Below are 16,393 nucleotides of genomic sequence, written 5' to 3'. Positions count from 1 at the left end.
TAATTACTTATTGATACCAAACAAGCAGTTTGCCTCTCTTGAATAGTAATAAAAGATAGGATAACAAAAAGAATAAACGTAACCAAACAGTATAAACAAAATTAACGAAAATAAACATAAACTTGTAATAATATATATATATATATATATATATATATATATATATATATATATATAATATATATATATATATCCCTATATATATGGACCCATATATAATATATCTATATATATATACATATATATATATATATATATATATATATCTATATATATATATATATATATATATATATATATATATATATTATATGATATATATATAATATACATATATATATATAATATAATATATATATATTTATCTCATATTATATATATAATATATATTATATATAATATATATAATATATATATATTTACAGTGTGTATGTGTGCATGTCCATATGAATGTATACATTTAGTTAGTTGCTTCTTCTCTATATAAGCATGTAAGAACCTTAGCCAGTCATAACTTTATTTTGTCTTGATTTTCATATGATATTTTTCAAATGTAAACATTTTGAAACTCAGATGAAAGACAACTATAGTTCATTTTCACTTTTTGTTTTGTCATGTTATAGTAGAACGCAACATAATATAACATTTAAGTAACGAACAATGTTATTATTGTTTTACAGAGTTCCTGATGAGCTTGCAGTCTGGCTGCCTATCTTTTTTTCCCCCATCGTTTTTAATATTACATAACCCTTTGTTTCGTGTCCCAAGACTGAAGTGAGGACCCTCAAACTCGCTTGCATTTCATAACATCCTCAAAACCAGACGGGTTTTGTTTCAATAAAAAACCAGACCGGTTTTGTTTCATTTTAAAACCAGACATATTTCGTTTCAATTAAAAACCAGACGGGTATTGTTTCATTTAAAAGCCAGACGGGTTTCGTTTCAATGAAAAACCAGACCGGTTGTTTCATTTAAAAACCATACGGGTTTCGTTTCAATTAAAATTCAGACGGGTTTTGTTTCATTTAATAACCAGACGAAGTTAAAAACCAGACAGGTTTTGTTTCACTTAAAAACCAGACGGGTTTGCTTCAATTAAAAACCAGACGGGTTTTGTTTTGATTAAAAACCAGACCTGTTTTGTTAAATTTAAAGTCCAGACGGGCTTTGTTTCAATTAAAATCCAGACGGATTTTGCTTCAATTAAAAATCAGACGGGGTTTTGTTTCATTTGAAAACCAGACGGGTTTTTTTCAATTAAGAACCAGACGGGTTTTGTTTCAATTAAAAACCTTACGGATTTTGCTTCAATTAAAACCCAGACGGTTTTGTTTCAACTAGAAACCAGACGGGTTTTGCTTCAATTAAAAAGCAGATGGGTTTTGTTTCATTTAAAAATCAGACAAGTTTTACACAATTAAGTGGTTTTATTTCAATTAAAAACCAGAAGGGTTTTGTTTCATTTAAAAGCAGACGGGTTTTGTCTCCATTATGTTACAATTTTTCTTTGAAATTTTCAAGATAAAGGTTACCCTTCGTTGTAAGAGGATCTGGCTCTCAAAGAGCCTTTTTTTTCTATGCTTTAAATTTTTCGCGCTGGAAATGGAATTCTAATAATGTAGTTATACCTGTCATCATCAATACGACAGTTGCGTGAATGAAAAATAAATAGATAATTAAGGCAAAATGACTCCATTCCCTTTCTTAAACTTTTCTTTGTTTCTTATTTTCAAACTGTTGCTCTTATTTCAATTCTAATTTTTGTTTTTATCTAGCATGAAAGGACACTATATTTACTCCTCTTCACCTGTAATTTAATAATCTAATTAAAGTTATAATTTTTTCCATGCACCATTAATACTACTACTACTACTACTACTACTACTACTACTACTAATAATAATAATAATAATAATAATAATAATAATAATAATATAAAAGTAAGTCAGTCTTGATTTAACCAGACCACTGAGCTGATTAACAGCTCCCATAGAGCTAGCCCGAAGGATTAGAAGGTTTACGTGGCTAGGAACCCATTGATTACTTAGCAACAGGACCTACAGCTTATTGTGGGATCCGAACCACATTATATCGAAAAATGAATTTCTAATCACCACAAATAAATTCCTGATTCCGCACTGGCATCAGCCAGGAGCGAACTCGGGTTACCAGAGTGGTAGTCGAGTGCGCAACACACTCGTCCAGTGTGGAACTAATACTAATGTTCTAAAGGGTCCACAATAATATAGTTGTTAAAAGTTTGTGTAAAACTTTATAAATGTTTTCGAATCCTTCTATCTTTTGGACTGAAGATGAACCCAGAGAAGGGTTCGAAAGCTTTTATGAAGTTTTACACGAACATTTATCAATCGTATTATTGTGGACCCTTTAGAGCATTTTATGAACTCTCGTGATAGATAGTTTTACCCAAATACAATAATAATAATAATAATAATAATAATAATAATAATAATAATAATAATAATAATAATAATACGAACAAGGGCTTTCTCTCAAAATTACTTCATTAAATAATACAGCAGAGCCGCAAGCATTCTTTTTCTTTTTTGCTTATAAAATTATGTTTTTCATAGTCTTCACATTGACTCCTTAATGCGGCACATTTAGCAAAGAAAAACAATTCCATCCATATTCTCTCCCCAAAGAATGTCTGTAGAAATGCTTTTTTTGCAGTCTTACAAACGAGTTCATTTTCATACATATATTCTCCAGTTTTTTCTTCATTATCATTTAATCTACAAAATCCTCATAGCCAGCAGTCCCGTGTCTTTCACTTTAACCAATCATCGATGCAAAATCAACGTCGGAAAATCCCTCTGTCTCTCTCTCTCTCTTACTGTGGACGACTTGACTCGATTCCGATCACACTCTCTCGTGCGTCCCCTTCCTCTCTTATCCTTTGTCTCTCCCTTCTTCTTTTATTTCTCTCTGATGATCTCTCACTGATCATCTCTTCTACTTCCTAAGTCATATAAACGGCGATCTTGGGGTGGAGCTGAAAAGGGCGGGGCCTCCCAGCAAACGTTACAGACTCCCGAATCGACAGGAAATTTTTAGAAGGATCTAGACGATTGCATCATAATACTCGGCGTTTCTAGCGACGCGATGGCGCGTGCAGAGTTCTGATAACATACCTGGGAGATTCTCGAACAATCATGAAAACAGGCGCCTCCAACACATCCCTGAATACCTCCTCGCTGCAGACCTTCTTGAAGAAGATGCATTTTCCTTTCCTTTAACTTATAATTCTTCGCTATAAAGCGATTACCATGACACGTTCCCCCAAAAGAAAAAAAATGAAATCAACTGATTTTATTATATTTCTTTTAAAGAAACAAGAATCAAAAAGCAGGGGAACAATTCTGCATAATGCTTTAATCAAGTTAAACATGCACACTTCTTCATTCACTCACCCACTCGTGCCAAAATAGAAAATGGTCATCAGGCTACTCATTCTGAAAAATCTCTAGAGAGGCTATAAGCTATAACATTATCCTTTCCTCTTAATTTTTCGTTTTCTGAACTCTGATTAAAAACTTGGAACTTCTTAAGCAACTCTTGAGTTTTTCTCAAAACTAACTCCTCTCTGTGACACCATTACTACAAACACAAGCGGTGGCCATGGCACGGGGCGTTCTTTTTAATTCTGAAGCAAGTTTACATGCATCTACTTTGCTCTACTCTTACCCATATCGATTAAATAATTTAGATTTCCCCTCTTCTCTAAAACTGAAAGAGGACCTTTGAACTTATAAGATAAGGAGGGACCTTTTTTCTGGACTAGTACTAAAACTTTATCTCCCCTTGACTTCCACTCTCGTTCTCCTTTGCTAGTTGCCAAGTATCTCTTAAATTGTTTTCATAATACTCTAGATTAGTTATGTAGTCCTCACTACCTTCTTTAGGCATTAAATTACCTTTTAATATTTCCAAAGGACCGTTTAGCGGTGTGACCGAAAACAAAAGGTAACTTTTCTCTCCATTCATATTCAAAGTTACTACACAGTTTTCGTAAACAACTCTTTAACGTTTGGTGAAACCACTCCACAATGCCTTGTGATTCGGGGTGATAAGGTGTGGAAGTTACGAGTTTCATGCCTAACTCTTTCATACTATCCTTGAAATATTTGGATACAAAATTACTACCATTATCACTCTGTATAGTACGAGGCAGACCAAACTTAGAAAAATAATCTAACAATCGTTTAACTACAGTCCTTGCGTTACAGCTTCTTACGGGTATTGCCTCTGGATAGCGAGTTAGTCTATTAATGATTGTTAACAGATATATACTCCCTCCTTTACTTCTAGGCAACGGTCCGACCATATCGATAACTACATTCTTTAAAGGTTCGCCTACTGAAGGAATATTACAAAACCGAGCTCTGGGAATTACCTGATTCGGTTTTCCGGCAATTTGGCATTCATGACAGCTTAAAACATAACTCTTCATGTCACTTCTCATTTTAAGCCAAAAGTACATCCTACTAATACACCTGAAAGTTTTATCAACTAACAAATGTCCCTGCTCATCATGCGCTAACTTCAAAACTAGTTCACAAAGCTTTCTCGGAACCACTAATTGTTCAGTGATTTCTTCTTTACTGTCTGACTTTGGACGAACATAACAACACAAAATTTTGTCTTTTAAGCAAAACGTTCCTTACACACATTATCGAGATCATCATCCAGCTCACATTAAAATATTCAGGTTAGTGTTTCATCCTCTCTCTGATACTTGACTAGCTCATCCTTATTCAAAAGGTTAGTGCCTACTTCATCACTGTAACTATTACTTGATTCCACTACATCGACTACGTTATCCTCGACAGCTACACCTTCTGCTTGGCTATTACTTTCATCAACGATAGAGTCAGGTCTCTCAGCCATACTCACGCCAAGATCAACCTCGCCACCTCTATCACACTCGTTCGAATCCACAAACTCACATTCGTTCGAATCCACGAACAAACTATGACCATAGTCTATGTCTGTATCTAAACCCGACCTAGTTACTACCATTTCAGGCACTGGAATCTCACTCACAACAGGATTCACATTCTTGGATAAAGCTAAGTCATTACCGACAATAATGTCAATGCCATCAATGGGCAAACTGTCAACAACTGCTAGTTTCACTTCTCCTGACACTACCTGACTTTCTAAGTTTAACTTCAACAAAGGACAAAGAACACAAGTATTCTGAAATCCACCTAACATGACTTTTTCTTCCATATTGATTTCTGCTCTGTTTGGCACACTCTCACTCCTAATCAGTGAGACAGCAGCTCCTGTGTCTCAAAGCAAGACTACTTCTCTCGAATCTACTCATCCAAGAGTGGAAATTTCCTATTTTCTCTCATCACACCATCCCTACTTGACGAAAGGTTAACTAGAGACACTGGTTTTTTTTAACGCCCTTCCTTTCTACTGCACAATTTCTCACTAAATGCCCTTTCCCATTACATCGGAAATAAGTTAAGTCTGAACCACTAAATGCCACTTTATTCTTAGAAACCTTAGACGTATGACCAGGTTTTCCGCATGTTTAACAGGAATAGTCACTTTTACTAGAACTGAAACCTTTACCGCTTTGTACTCTACCAGACGAAGGATCATCTCGCTTCTTACTAACACTCAAATTATGAGTCAAACTATATTTGTCTGCTAACCTAGTTGCTCCTGCAAAAGATACTTCTCGCCTATCTTCTATATAAAACTTAATCTCAGGGGAAACGTTATCTTTGAAGTTTTCAAACAATAGTAAGTTCTTTAGACCATCAAAATCATCAACTTTAGCAGAAGTTAACCAATCAAAAAACAGCCTTTCTAACTTCTTACTATATTCTACATACATAATACTCTCGTCCTTTTCCAAACTTCTAAATTGGGTACTAACCTGTATGCGCTAAGAACAGTTTCTTACACGATATCATAATCGTCACATTCCTCCTTAGACATGCAACTATACACAGTAAGTGCCCTATCATTCAAAACTGATTGTAAATATAGTCCCCATTTCTTTAGTAGAACCTATTCGTTCCATTAACTTCTTAAAACACATAAAATATGTCGTTACATCTTCCTCATCAAAACTTAGTACTAATTTCAGCACTGCACTCATACCTAAACCATCAGCTCCACTTTTGTTCTTGCCTGTCTGACTGCTAAGAGTACTTTGCCTTAAATGAGCGATTTCCAACTCATGCATATGTTCTTTCTCTCTTTCTTCCTGCTGCATAACCAACATTTCTCTCTCTTGCTGCATTTTCATTACTTCTCTCTCTTTCTCTTTTTGCATTTTCATTGCTTCTCTCTCTTGCTGCATTTCTCTCTCAGCTACTCTTTCCTCTCTCTCTCAGCCGCTCTTTCATCTCTCTCATACTTTTCTCTTTCTTTCTTTTCAACATACTCATGGAGATCATTCCCCTCTAGACCTAGAAGCATACCAGACTCAATAAACTCTTTCACCATCTCACTCATTCTGGTTCTTTTTATATTCTCCCTGTTTTAATGTTACGGTGCCGAATATTCTGGCAAGGTCGCCAATAATGTTACGGACACCGAGGTCCACTACAGGTTCTTAATTATAATAAGGAAAAAGGAATCAACACCAACAGTTGAAACTGGGAATACGAATATAGAGAGAAACAAACAGAACAGAAATTTATTTACAAGCTTACTAACAAAGATAAATGCAGAATGGTTTCTCCTGTTTACATAACAAAAGTAAAATCTTACAATATGTGAACTGGGGAAATGGTGCTGTAATGAAATACTTGCTGGTCAGTTTTGCAGCTGTTGAAAATCAATGCTCGAAGCGACGGCTTCACAAAGGAGAACTGTAGACCTTCAGACTTCTTCTTGACTCCATACTGCAGAAAGCAATGTCTATTCTTGATACTTGAAGGGCGGGTTCCTCCTCAAAGCCAATTGTAGGATGTTTCTTCTCTGAAGAGTTTCTCAATGACGGAATATCCCTCTGTCTGTCTCTCTCTGACTGTGGACGACTTGACTCGATTCCGATCACACTCTCTCATGCGTCTTCTTCCTCTCGTATCCTTCGTCTCTTCCTTCTTCTCTTATCTTTCTCTGATGATCTCTCACTGATCATCTCTTCTACTTCCTCAGTCATATATATATATACGGCGATCTGGGGGCAGAGCTGAGAAGGGCGGGGCCTACCAGCGAACGTCACAGACTCACGAGTCGACAGGAACTTTTTAGAAGGATCTAGACGATTACATCATAATACATGGCGTTTCTAGCGACACGACAGCACATGCAGAGTTCTAATAACACACCTTGGAGATTCTCGAACAATCATGAGAACAGGCGCCTCCAACACGTGCACGGATGCCGCCTCGCTGCAGACCTTCTCAAAGAAGATGCATTTTCCTTTCCTTTAACTTATAATTCTTCGCTATAAAGCGATTACCATGACACTGACCTTACATTCCTTTGAAGCTAATAACAAGCAATTTATATATATATATATAATAATATAAATATATATTATATATATATATATATATATATATATATATATATATATCTATCTATGTGTATGTGTACTGTCATTACCATTATCATGAATACTATTCTTTATTCAGCAACTGTGTGGATACTACCGATTATCATTTTTATCATGTTTATCACACTTTCACTCTCATTCTTTTCAATCCCTCGACCAAACACTCATTATGCTACCTCTTCTCCTGGTATGCCACACTCAGTATTACTCTAAAATCCTCGAGATAATTCATTTTTACCCTTTTATTCTTCCCTGGAGTCCTGACGTTACAAGCGCTGCCTGTCCACACCTCTTCGTCTTTCAGCCACCCTATTCATAATTATAATCACTCTTAAAGTCTTACCAACGCTTTCCATCCTACTTTCACCTTTGTTTGACTAAATTCCTAAAAATCCAATTCAACAATTATTATACATTTTTCTGCATCACATCTATACTCATTTCTGAATTGATGGATGATTTTGCAGTATAAATACGTGGTATGTGACAGTCAACCCCATTACCGTTGCCATTTCGTGGTTTTCACACCAGGTACCGTGAGAAGAATACCACCAATTTCCTCTTCTGGCACCGTACACAGTTGAAAGCGTAACTGAATATTTGGCTTAGAAGAGGGGACTCTTGTCATTTAAGGAGCATTTCATATTACCAGGGACCACATAACCCATTACTAGGGGCTTCCCCGGCCTGTGGTACATTATAATTAAACCCCTAACCATAGGCTCTTCTAATGCAGCAAACTTCGACTTGTACTGCTTACTACAACTGCAATAATATTTTTCAATAAGTAAATTGGCATTAAGTGTATGTATGTATGTATGTATAATATATATATATATATATATATATATATATATATATATCTATATATATATATATAGATATATATATATATATATATATATATATATATATATATTATATATATATATATATATATATATATATATATATATATAGAGAGAGAGAGAGAGAGAGAGAGAGAGAGAGAGAGAGAGAGAGAGAGAGAGAGAGAGAGAGAGAGAGGAATGTGCGTATATATCCACGCAAATAAATTTATGAAATGATGAATTTTCATTAATTAGCATAACATCATTAGCGCGCGGACAATAAATTATCATCATCAGTGTCTATCATGGAATATGAAAAATCACATCCCATTTAGCCGTTGTCGTAATTTCCTTTATGGCAAATGATAACATCAGCGCCAACGCAAACAACAAACTGATCTGAATGATTATTACAGCATTAAATGCCGATTTTTATTTTACATGAAATCAACATAATTACAGAAATATCGAATCATAATTCATTCACCGTCATAGCAGAGCTACTTTTTTTTATTCGAGCCGATAAAAATCAGATTAGCTCGTCTGCCTATGATGCTGAAAACATTATCTGTTATTATTCCAAAAGGACAGATTTCATTTTTCAAGCGCCACATTAATTATGTTCACCGATATAGACTGCCTGCATGCTGCTGTGTCAATACGAATGGAGCGCTGTTTCGGGTCGACGTCGTGTGACTTTGCTTTTGAAAGCTATGTATCTGATTACGTAGAGAGAGAGAGAGAGAGAGAGAGAGAGAGAGAGAGAGAGAGAGAGAGAGAGAGAGAGTGTGTTGGGGAGGGCAGAGACTTACCAGTAAATCATGTTCTAATTGGACGGAGAATGGTTGGTGTATATATCTAATATAATACACAACTCTGAATCTTTGGGTTTCATTCTACTTTGTTTTTATAATAATAATAATAATAATAATAATAATAATAATAATAATAATAATAATAATAATAATTTGCTTTATTTCAGCTCAGGGCCATATACATTGAATATACAAAGTACAGACAGTAACAAACACAATCTAGATACATGAGACATGATAAAAAAAGAAAAAGAAAATTAATAAACGGCACTTATCCACAAAATAGCTGAGGTAGCATAAAAGTTAGTAATCATAATACTGGTAATAACAGTAATAATATTGGTGAGAAAAAAAAATATGCATTGAGAGTAATAACAGTTAGTGCACATATTATATAACTTAAATTTCAACTAGAGACCTTATGTGGTTACAGTAGTCAGGTCCAGAGGGCTAAATACAAAAATTGAATGTAAAAAAAAAACTTTATCTTGATAGCAATCACAGTAATAATGGAAAATTAAAATATCAGCAATAAATGTAATAATGACAAAAACTGCAGATGACATCTTGCCAATACAAGATTAAGTCCTTTAGGGGACATAGGCCTCATTTTCCCATCTTTCCCACAATTTAGATCTTCTTCTTGCTTCACTCCTTAGGATGCTTTGTATGAGCGAGTTGCTGCTGTTTCTCACTCGGGTTACCAGACTGGACATTGTTCGCCTAACAATGATTTTTAAATTGTCCAGGTGGTTTTCTATGAACATCTGTGTGGCGGAGTGGTAGCGGGGAGTGTTTGTGAGGCGTCTCAGAACGTCATTGTGCACAACAGTGATGCGTCTCATGGTCTCTCGGGTATAGTCCGTCCAGAGGGAACACCCATAGATACTGAAGCAGTACGAGCGGAAGAGCAGCAGTTTCACGTCTCAGTGACAGAAGGAAAACCTCCTTGCAATCATGTTGCCAGCTGCACATAGTTTACGACGCCTCTGTTCAATGTCTGCCGTATCTTTTAGGTCGTCGGTGATAATGTGATCCAAATACGGAAATCCGTGCACAAATTCCAGCCGATGGTTTCCGAGGAAAATTTGTGGTTCTGCAATATGCTTAAGCAATCTCGGGAGCAGCGACATGCACTGGGTCTTGGTTTCGTTGTAGATTATATCAAATTCCTCTGCATATTGGCGGCAAGTGTCGATGAGTCTTGGAGACCTTGCACTGATAGGGAAATCAGAACCATATCGTCGGCGTAACAGAGGTTGTTTATAGTTGTTTCACTGACGGTGCATCCGATTGGGAGTGAGTTCAGTTTGACATTCAAGGCATCTGTGTACGTATTAAACAGGTATGGAGAGAGAATATCCCCTTGCCGAAGCCCGTTTAGGGAGACAAAGGTGTAAGATAATACGTTACCCCATTTGACACAGAATTGCTGTGTGGAGAACCAGCAATGCAAAATGCCAATTAGATACAGGGGTGTGCCCCTTTTATGCAGCTTCAGGAAGAGCTTCAGGTAGTTTACTCTGTCAAATGCTTTTCTCACATCTACAAAACAAAGGAAAACAGGAGAGGCTGATGATAGGTAGTAGTTCAGTAATTCTTTCAGTATGTAGATGCAGGTGTCGGTTGAGTGGTTTGCTTTAAACCCGAACTGGTTGTCAGTGGTGAGTAGAAAGGGGAGAAGTCTCACTAGAAGAACAGACCCAAGTATCTTCGATGCGATCGTTGTGATTGCAATCGGCCGGTAGTTGCCAGGGTCAGCTGCATCCTTTAGCTTGTCTTTGATTAATGGTATCAAGTGAACTAAGAGTAGGGAGTCTGGAAGAAACCGGTGAATTATGCATGCATTGAATAGGGCAGCTAGCAAAATGTAAATTATCGCATGGCAGAATTTGAAGGCCTCTGCAGGAAGACCATCACAGCCGGGCGATTTATTATTAGGTAGACTGCTTATGGCATCACTGATGTTACCTGGCGTAATACGGTCTGCAAAATGAAATTGAATGTTGTCAGTAAGGAGGTTATCTACATCCCTTCGGGAATCTTGATCATTTATGCAATTCAGGATATTGTTGAAGCTATCGCCCCACATACTTGCGATAGCTTCGTCTCCGACTGCTTCCCCTACTTTCTGTGATAGCTTTTAAGTTTTGGGATTTAAGGACTGGATATCTTTCCAAAGACGAGGATAATCACCAGATTCTAAGTTTCTAGACATTGCATCAGCTCTTAGTTGTTTTTCATTTAACCTGCAGTGCTTAAGAGCAAGTTTGAACTGCGCTCTCGCCTGTCTCATTAGTAATGCAGTGTACCCTTCCCTGGGGCTACCATTTTGCCTCCACAGTAAAAACATTTCTCGTGAGTATGTATACAGATCTTTAACCAAGTCATTCCATCCATGTATATTACGAGAATTACCTTGATGAAATCTGTAGGCAGTCCTGCCCGAAGCAAGCATAGCGGAGATTAGGTTCGAATAGAATTTATTCAGATCCCTCCTGTGGTGGTCATTTCTACAGTTTGTGTTAGTACATAGTAAGGCGTCTGCCGGTTGAACTATTGACCGCAACCTGGCTTCCGTGGTCGCCCTAAAGTATCTGGTTATTGTTGGTTTTTAAAATCCCAGTTTACTGCTAGTGGGCAAACAGTTAGGGGGTTCACGGTAGGGAGGGATGGGGTACTGAATGACACCTGTAATGGGATGTGATCGTAGCCCATTGCAAGATCATAGCGAATATTGGAGGTCATAATAGAATCATGAAGTTGTGGAGATGTGATGCAGTGGTCCAGCCATGAGGTTGTAATAGCATCCACTCTATTATGTAAATATGACTAGGAGGAGGGAGGGAGGAGCATTACATCGCTAATTTGGAGAGCATGTTTTGTGGGGTGAGAATTAAGGTCCCCGATTACACAAATATGATCAGCAGGAGAATCATGAATAATACTGTGTAACTCCCCTAGAATCATGTAGTAATGATCAAATTATTGTTATTTTCCCATGGCATATAAACATTAATAATTAGGATTTTGGAGTTCCCTACTGTCACTTGAAGCCCCAACAATCTGTCACTCTGTAGGTCACCTTTATCATATTGTCTAACGATTTGTGCCACAGGAAAGAAAGGCCCCCTTTCGGGTGACCAGCTATGATTTGTTCTGTAACTTGTATCGATGAAGTCGAGAAGGTTCTGAAGTCTTCGTGAATTGAATCGCAGATGGCAAGGTCATGTGGCCAGAGAAGCGTTTCTTGCAATGCAATGATGCCTTTGAAGTTTTTGCAGAACATGTTTAGGAGAGGAATGTTCCGCTTGAGGCCAAAAATATTCCAAGAGATTATGTTTAATGTATCCATGGCTACTCACGAAGATGGGAGATGAATGCGCTGATCATTTGGGTGGATGGGGGGTTAGCCAGGGGGAGTGGGCAGTCACTCACCGTGGGGGGTTGACTGGCACTTGCAGTGGAAATGACCCTGGTTGGAGTGTCAGTAAGTTCCCCTGGGGGTGGTTAATCCCAAATTAATTTATATCTTGAAATTAATATACTAGGACCAAAATTCTCGCCTATAAGAACGTCGAGGTGTTGAAATAGGCAGGTAATACTGTAAGCCACTTCATGTTTAATCCTGCATGGGAGTTCTTAGAGATGAGTGGGTCAGAACCAGTGAGAAACTTGAGTCTCTCCACTATGGCATCTAGAGTCACCGATGAGCGCAGATTGTGAATTACTACGTGACATCTCTTCTCAGGCGTCGGGCGAGGTGAAACACAAATGTTGGGCTCCGGTCCAGCGGCCAAACGAGAGGTTCTTCTCTTCTTTCTGCTTGTTTGTATCTGCCAGCCACCAGACCCCTCATGATCACTTTCATCTGCATCTACGATGGGAGGTTGGTGGGGAGAGATTGGGTGGGGAGGATTACGAGGGCTAGTAATCATCACCGGAGATATATCTTCCACCGGAGGCACTGGGGAGGGAGAAGAGGTTGGGATACCAACAGTCCCCTCGGAACGGTCTATAGGTGACGGGGGCACTTCCGTGATGCTGGGAGGCGAGGAAAAACTGGATGCCGCATTCATAAGAGTCTGGTGGCTATCTGTGCGATCGTCTATCGATCCCTGCACTCCTTTGATCGCATCCCAGATCCGTGTGAGGTTATTTGTTTCCACCATTTTAAGACTGTTTAGGGATTCCTGTACTCCTTTGATTACGTTCCACAAATTCTTGATAATTTATCATTTGTCTCCTCAATTTTTTCCGAGTTTTTTCAAATTATTTCTGAGAGAGATTTTGCTGTTTGGAAGGCATTTTCTGCGTTGTGGTACACCGCAGGTAGGCTTAGGTCAGCAGGCCCCTTTGGAGGCAATTTGTAAGGGTCATCGGCGTAGATTTCCAGAGAGCAGGTCCTTAGCCACTTAGTGATGTACGATATTTTCTTGTGAGAGGACAAGTTCTTCGCGGATCGCTCCTTGAGAATGCTCTCTGGTATCAGATCTTTGCATTTCGTATATGCAACATTGATTTCCTCATCGGAGAAGGCATCACTGACAGATTGTATAGCGGACTCGACGTCGGAACGGTTCGATTGGTATTGTATATAGTAAAGACAATTGTTCGCGAGTACGGAACTTGTGTGTGGGTCACAGGCACCGGTAGGTGCCAGGGTCACTTGCGCAACGGTTGGAGGTTGGCCAGGTGACATTTTTGTGGTAAGGGAGGGGTCAAGCACTAACACATACACTGCATTCTTTTACCCATTTCCCAGGACCAATAGGCCTCGAGTAGCCGTGATTTGAAAATTTCTAAGGCACTGATTGGAGCAGAGAGAATATTAGTATATCTGCAGTTGCACAACACTCTCCGGCTTACACGCCGGGTAATACGTGGAGATACTATTAACACATTGCTTACTATAAGAGGTATAATCACCAAGGGCAAAAAACCCTTCTTTTCTGTGAAGAAACGCGAGAGAGGCCTCCAACACGTCCGCCCCAACACCAAGGTAATGTTTCACTTTTTCCTTAAGGTTTTTCTTGGTATATTTTAGGAGTTTAGATCTTATTTCTTTAGATATTAATTCTTACAATGGATGACCTTTAGATATTAATTTTTAGAGTGGATGACATCGTGGCGCCTCCGCCCCCAACACCCTGAAAGCAATCCATGGCCTTATATACTTAAGAATAAAAAAAAGTAAAACGCATACAAATAAATACGTTAGCAAAAAATGGAACCTACTGGGGAATATTCGTTTTTCAGATTCTGAAAGGATTTTGTAATGACCCTGTTATCTTGTAACAATTTCGCCACTACTGATTTCATCTAAGTATGACTTTTTTAGGAGTTTACAATTGTCACGCCAGAAGATTTTCCAGCCAGCAGGTGGGATCTGATTTTTTTTTTTTGTCAAAGAGAATCGTGGTGAGCATTCTAACCTTTTGGTTTTTTATGTCGTTCTTCCTATTCCCAATTCTTATTGCAGAGGAGTCGGTTGTCTTTTGTCAAGGTGAGGCAATGGTGTTTGTTTTGTGTCTCTACCGTGAGTCTGTATTATTGTTTGTACAAGGATGATTTTCTATTTCTAGTTCTCATAAAGTAGATAATATTAAAGGTAATGCTCCTTAGCTATGTTTCACCTTGTCTGTCAAGCTATCAACACACACACACACACACACAAGCCCGTCATATATATATATATATATATATATATATATATATATATATATATATATATATATATATACACATACGCATTAAGCTACTAATGTCCTTTAATATCTAATTCGCTCTTCCTAAGAATTAATTTATTTTCATATATGTTAACTGAAGGGGAATTTTTAGTTGTAATAATTTAGCGCCCGGGAGCCGACGAAATCATTATCAACCAAAAATTCCCCTTCAGTTAACATATGAAAATATATTAATTCTGAGGTAGAGCGATAATTACCATATATTAAAGGACATTTGTAGCTTAATGGGTATACATGAATCAGGGTGATGTGATCAGATATATATATATATATATATATATATATATATATATATATAGATATATATATATATATATATGTGTGTGTGTGTGTGTGTGTGTGTGTGTGTGTGTGTGTGTGACCTGTACCTTTGCGAGCGCATAAGTGCACTAAAAAGAAAAGAGATAGAGTGAAAGAGTTCGCCCAGTAGTTTTAAATGTCACCATCCATAAAATAAAAGGAAACTTTACAAATATCAGAAATGTGACCGCCTCTTCCACGAAACCGGAATAGTTAACTTCGGAGTATGTTAATAATTTCAACGTGCATGTGATCAGTCCCCAGCCTAACCTTAACGGGAGACTTCAATATAAATGCACTGGAATCTGGAAGTCTCGAGAACGCTAATCTCTTTTCACCATCCTGTCACAGCAGTTTCGCATAAATTGGATAGGAACGTGTCAAACCTATATTTGTTTGGAATTTAGAAATTGTGTCCAAAGTTCTGGTGTCTTTTCCACCGCGAGGGGAGGACCTTCGGAGTTATAATAGACTTTAAAGTTGGGGACTATGGTTATTCACCACAAGAATTCCCGTTGACCGATAACGGAAATGAAATGATAATTCCAACCGAGAGAAAGAGGAATTCGTCTGGATAGATATTGACTCCGAATTCCCAGATAATGCGACATTTGGACTTTGTAGTTATTCCCTTTGAAGATCCTAAAAGGAACACCACCACTCCAAGTTTAATAAAAATGGTAAGAAAAATTAAATGGTGAATGTATACTTGAAAGTGCAAGTGATGTAAACGGGAACTTGGGCGACAACAAGTTGGTGATTGTGAGAGAGATTGGAGATTAGATGGGGATTCACAAACTGATAGTTCTGATTTTACAAGACCCAACGTAGATGAAAAAAGGCAAAATCAATTACTGACCTAAGCCATGGTGGACTACGGAGACGGATAGGTTTATTAATGTGTAGGGAGTCCCTTTACAAGATAAAAACCGATAAATAAAACTATATTCCATTAAAGGGAGAGAGTAAGGCCTACCACTGTACAGCTGGCACGACAGACCTCAGATTTAGAACAGGAAAAGTTGGAACCTTGCTCAGCGGATCAGCTGGTGGAGACTAAGATTGACAGTAGTTCCGAGCGCAAATGAAGGTTGCAGTGCGGCAACTGGCAGACTGTGTTAACCTTCTGAGCAGTTTGGGACT

The 16,393-nt window shown here is 37.8% G+C and overlaps 1 long non-coding RNA gene across 1 annotated transcript in view; it reads right to left on the bottom strand.

The window, feature by feature from the left end:
- The window catches only part of LOC135215344 (uncharacterized), a 122,318-nt gene that overhangs the window by 18,985 nt on the left and 86,940 nt on the right, over window positions 1-16,393 (bottom strand). The gene's annotated exons all lie outside the window — the stretch shown is intronic.

Source organism: Macrobrachium nipponense, chromosome 5, assembly GCF_015104395.2.
Source record: "Macrobrachium nipponense isolate FS-2020 chromosome 5, ASM1510439v2, whole genome shotgun sequence".
In the NCBI taxonomy this organism is placed as follows: domain Eukaryota; kingdom Metazoa; phylum Arthropoda; class Malacostraca; order Decapoda; family Palaemonidae; genus Macrobrachium; species Macrobrachium nipponense.
This window is presented reverse-complemented; position numbering and strand designations above follow the sequence as displayed.